Raw genomic sequence first — 5,755 nt, forward strand, 5'->3', positions numbered from 1 at the left:
ACTGTCAAGGGCACCACCATCCTCCCAGTCAAATCCTCACTTGCACTCATCACATATATACAATCTGTTGCCAAGTTTTGTCACTTCTATCTAAACAATATCTCTTGCACACATGCCCTTCTCTCCAGTTACACAGACACCACTCTGGCCCAGCTCCCTTCAATTCTCCCCACTCTAGCCCACCATCCACTAAGCTGCCAAAATTATCTTTCTAAACAGGGGTCTGACCATTTCTTGCCTCCCCAGTAGACTCCCAGGGCTTACTATTATATTCAGGAACAAATATAAACAGCTCTGTTTGACTTCTGAAGTTCTTTGCACCTGGCCCCTTCTTACGTTTCTCATTTGCATGTCTTTTATTCTCCTTCATATGCTCTATAATCCAATGACATGAGTTTTCTTACTGTTTCCCTTGTGTGAAATTCCATTTCTCATCTCCTTGCTTTTTCACTCACTGTCCTCAGTGAATGGAATGCTCTTCTCACCTCTGCCTCCTGGCTTCTCTGGCTTTCTTCAAGACTCACAGGACGTATCTTGTAAGTACACATTGGTTTGTGTGTTGTTTCCTCTTCTTTCTGCCATTGGAAAGTGAACTCCTTGAGGACAGGGACTGTCTTTTGCCTTTCTTTATCTCCAGTTAGAGCAGTGCCTAGCACATAAAAAATGTTGTTGATTGACTAAAATGTTGAGAACATATGCATCAAAATAGGAGGTTCAGTAGTTGTTGGAAGAATGTCCTCTATTTTATGTAGGCCAAGCTGTATTCTTTTTAAGGGGAAGAAGTGACTATTGTGATCAGCATCAGTGTGGCTTCCTGGCCGATTGAGGCACAAAAGGCCTAACCTCTGGAGAGTTTGTAGAAAGATTTGGCAGAATTCCCATTACCCTGTTGGAATACCACTCTGGTCTAGCTTAGCCTTTGCTATTGGGAATTCAAAACCAAGAGAATACAGTTGTGTTTTATCTATAATTGTATCTTTATTAATCTCATTTGAAGGCAAGTTGTTTTTAATGAATTTTTATGGGTAGCAAGTGCCTCATTTCATTCTAATCCCTATCCTGAATCACTGGACTGACTTGAGTTAAGTCAGGCAGGAAATACGTGGTGTGAGTCAGCAAGGATTGATTATAATGACTTCCATGGCTAAATTCCTTCTTGAAAGGAGAGAAGGGTGGTCCAGTAGAAGAGTAGTTTCTACTGATTTGATGGCCAGATATTGGAGTATATGGGGCTTCTCAATGGAATAAGCTTCCACTGACCCAGTAAGGTTAACCCAATGATTGCTTAAGGAACTTAACAAATAGAATAGAAATATAGCAAAATTAAGAATCTCCTCCATCTTATTAATGGTTTTAGAAAAGTTGCATCACCAATGCAAGGAAAATGAAAATAAATTGTCTTTGTGTATTGAAAAATTAGAGGCAGGTATGAATGTGCTTTTGATTTTTAAGGACCATGACTTAAAGGCATAGGAAGAGCTTATAGAAATCTATGATTATATATATATATATAATTATAATATAATAATAATATAAAATATATAGAATAATAGTATAAGTGTTGAGGGAAATGCTAATGGGAACTGGAACTAACAGATTGTAGATAGGAAACATGATCTGTGACCCAGAAGTTTAGCTGGAGCTTTTGGCAAACCCTCTTGCAATTAGGGCTATAAAGGAAGAAAATGGAAGTAGAAGTGAGGTTGAGGATTGGGAACCAGCAGTCTATTGGAAGGGAGACTGGGACCTATCCTTTCTCTTGCCAAGATACTATCTCCCTGCGACTTCTTCTAAAGCAGTGACTCTAAAACTTTTTGGATTTGGTACTCCTTTAATCTCTTAAAAATTATTGAGGATCCCTCTAGGTCTTGAGAGTCAAATGGGGTAGTAGATAGAGTTCTGGACTTGGTATTAGGAAGACCTGTGTTCAGATCCTGCCTTTGAATCTTACTAGCTGTATGCCTGCCCAAGAGCAGGTCCCTTAACTCCTCTGATTCTCATTTATGACACTGTTGTGAGGATCCAATGAGATAATATTTGTGAAGTGTTTGGAAGCACTAAATATATATCAGTTATTATTTTTGCTTTCTGGTATAGATTTTTCCCAAGTCTAACAACTTCTCTTAACCTTCTCATTCTTCTGTCCTGGAATACGACTGAGGACTAGTATTCTGGACCAAGCCTAATTTAGACTAGGTCAATGATTCAGGCTCAGGATTAAATTGTGAGGAGACACTTACAGACCATAAGAATATGCAAATATAAATTCAATGTAATGGTCAGAGAGCAGTCAGGGAAGCTGCAGCAGCAGAAGCGATCAGTAAATGTCTATTGGAGGAATTAACACCTGAACTGAGCTTTGAAGGAAACTAAAAGGTAGATATATAGGGAGTATACATTACAGGAATGGGGTACAGAGATAGGTCATGGAATGCTGTGTTTGAGGAACAGTAACAAGGTCAGTGTGGCTGAACTGGAGAGTACATAAAGGAGAGTAATACATGTGTGGTTCACTCATTTGGTTTGCACATGGTGCTGATAAGGTTGAAGTAATAGACTCAAGTCTTACAGACCCATTAGCTACCCACAGACTTTTCCAGGGCCATCAGTAATGTCCCTAATTAGAGCTGTTATTGTTTTATTATTGTTAGAACCAGACATCTTGCAAAGGTGTGCCATTTGCCACAAAAGGTACTGAGTAAGAGAATATAGACAGTTCAATCAATATGTAAGCACTACTGGGATAGCATCTCAAAGCTGGTGAAAGGTAGGTGGATCAGGGAAGTGTCTAATAGGATGAATTTTCCAATCATCTTGATAAGATTATAAACAAAGGACATGATCTTTTGTTTGAAGGCCTTTACCCATGAAAGTGGGCAGACTTACTGTTGCCTTATTGTTCTGGTTTCAGAGACTAGAACTTGTTTCTAATGATTGGCTGACTAAGAATCACTGAACTATCTTCCTCATCTGTTTCTTTCCACCTTAAGAAGACAGATTGGAAAGTTGGAGCATATACCTTAATTATAGTGAGAGGAGAGCCTATACCCATGTTCCATTTCACCCCTCATAGCAGAAGTTAATGGTGAAGCTAACTGTGTTCAGAGAATGAGTTGCACAGGAACTGAAATGGGAATTCCTAGGAGTCATCTGCTTTCCATTTCCCCTTTTTGAGCTTGAGAGACCACAGAACTGGCAGTATATTTTCCCAGCTCAAGACCTGGTAGAATCAGGAGCACTGAAATTTCCTACAGAAGTGCATGGTAGAAGCAGACATGTACATGTTCACTTACCCCAAGAAAGGAGTTCCCAGATTTGTGAAATGTTTCTGTGGGCAACCCTAAGTTTGAGAATTTAGGCCTCAGACCTCTTAGAGAGATAAGAGGATAAAGTCCTAATACAGTCCTAGGATAATTCAAGAGGATAATGTTCAAATTGGCTTGGAGACTAAAGCTAATCGACAACTCATGCAGGGTAGTTGGGAGGGGGAGGGGTGTGGAACAGGAAGAAATTGCTTGTTTATCAGCCAGCAAAATATATTTAATTTGGGAGGAGAGAGAGGAGTATAAACTATGTGGAGATTATGTAAGTCATACGAGTAGGCTCTATGATTTTGTTGATTCACCAGAATGGTCAAAAGGTTCCGTTCTGTAACTCCCAGTTCGGTGCCCTTCTAGGAGAAGATGAGTAGCTAACTTGGTATCTTACATTCTTTTCAGATCTGATTATGGGCTCCTGTGAATTGTTTGCATCTTCTTCATTATTCTGTGGGGTAAAATAAATATGACTTTGGTGCTTGGATGCTTACATGGGAGGCAGAACACTGTATCTGGGGATAATTAGACACAAGACCCACCGTAAGTATACTAAGAGATTTTTCTATAATTAAAAGTGGGAGCAACGGACTGAGAGAAAATGATGTTCCATGGATCACCCTCCAAGATCAAACCCAGAGTCAATGGGGAAGAGTGTTGTATAGGTGGGACATAGACTAAATACATGTCCTACTGATAGTTAAGGGTTAAGTCTTTAGCTGTAAAGCCTGATTTTTCTGTGTAGAACTGACTAGCCCTAGAAGTTGATCCATCCTGGGACCTTGATCTAATGAGACCAATGGAGCTAACTGGCCCAGAAAAGCCTCAGAAAAGAAGTGGATTTTAAGAGCTTTTTCTGATGCAGCAGAACAAATTCCAGATACAATCCAAACATACCCAAAGGCTGTAGTGTCTGGGTCTTCAATAAATGTTTGTTGACCTACTGACTGGTTGACTCTCAAAACAGGCAAAAAAGATTTAATTCTTCCATGCTCCCAGATGGGATGAAGAATATTAGCTGCCTTGCACGAGTTGTGTGTTTGTCTTGACAGGGTGGGGTAGACACCAAGACCCCTGCTTTGGAGCAGAGAGTCCCATAGCCAGAGAAAGTAAAATCGATTGAAGCAAAGCAGCCTCTGGCCTCAGGCTGCCAGGGAACAATTATAGATCGGGCTGAGCTTTCCTTCAGTTGCCTGGAATAACTTTTGATGGTTCCAGTCATCATAATCTGAACAAATTGGGTTTTACATGGCATAAAAGGACCCAAGAGACATGGGGCAGAAAGGAAGAGTAATGGAGTGATCTTTCAGGTAGTGGTTTAATTTTTCTTTAGGCTGAGCTCAGTCTCTCTCTCTGACTCCCAAGGAACTGATTAGGGGGATCATTTCAACATACAGCCTTCCCTTTCTTTTACTGAATAGGCTCCCCAGATAAACAGTGTCTCGCAAGACAGCACCAGGCTCATTCAGATGATTCAAAATGTGACTCCAAAAGAATACCAACATTTTGGGGGATAGGACAGCCTCCAGAAAGTAGGCTGAGTAAATTCCTAAAGACCAGAGAATGGGAAAGATTCTCCTGCTGCTTCTCACTGACCCTAGAAAGATAAAAGGTGAAAATCACTCTTCTGGTTGTTGAACTAATGATTTTTTTTTCAGGATTGCCTAACTTGGGTACCAGTAAAGAGCAGCTGCACCTCCCCAATTCTCTTAGACCTATTAGTCAATAAGCAGTTTTTTTTCTAAATTAAATTTTGCTTTATTTTCAGTTTAAAAATATGGAACACCATGAATTTGCATATCATTCTTGCTCAGGAGACATGTGAATCTGTATTATTCTAATGTTACTGTATGTGCTGCTGAAACAAGCATCAAGCACTCACTATGTTTCAGATGTCAAGCCAGTAGATGATGATACAGACAAAAATGAGAAAGTCACTACCCTCAAAAAGTTTGCATTTTATTGGAGGAGATAGTATATGCAAATATAAATGCATACAAAATAAATGCAAAGCAATTTTGCAAAGGAGGGGTAGAGGATACTACTAGTTGAGGGATTAGGAAAGACAGGAGGAGGTGATATTGAACTAAACTTTCAAGAAAATTAATGGGTACCACAGAAGAGGCAGTGCCTCCCAGGCTGGGAGGATGAGAGATACAAAGGTGTGGAGATAGGAGATGGAAAGGTGCTTATGAAGAGCACCACATCAAAGAAACCTAGCTTTGAATCCTAGCTATGTGACCCTGGGCAAGTCACTTATTCTTTCAAAACCTTATTTTCTTCATCTGTAAAATGGGAGTAATAATAGCACTTACCTCACAGTTTTTCCAGTTTAGCTATATCAAAGGTCAATTTGACCAGACCAAAGAGTGTGTGAAAGGGAGTAACATATAATAAAGACAAATGATAGCCAGGTTCTGAGGAGTATTAAATGCCCAAAA

General features: G+C 39.9%; 1 pseudogene; it reads right to left on the reverse strand.

The window, feature by feature from the left end:
• Window positions 1-5,085: 5,085 nt before the first annotated feature.
• Window positions 5,086-5,185, reverse strand: LOC140521823 (U6 spliceosomal RNA; annotated as a pseudogene).
• Window positions 5,186-5,755: the final 570 nt, after the last annotated feature.

The sequence above is a fragment of the Notamacropus eugenii genome, chromosome 1, assembly GCF_028372415.1.
Source record: "Notamacropus eugenii isolate mMacEug1 chromosome 1, mMacEug1.pri_v2, whole genome shotgun sequence".
Taxonomy (NCBI): domain Eukaryota; kingdom Metazoa; phylum Chordata; class Mammalia; order Diprotodontia; family Macropodidae; genus Notamacropus; species Notamacropus eugenii.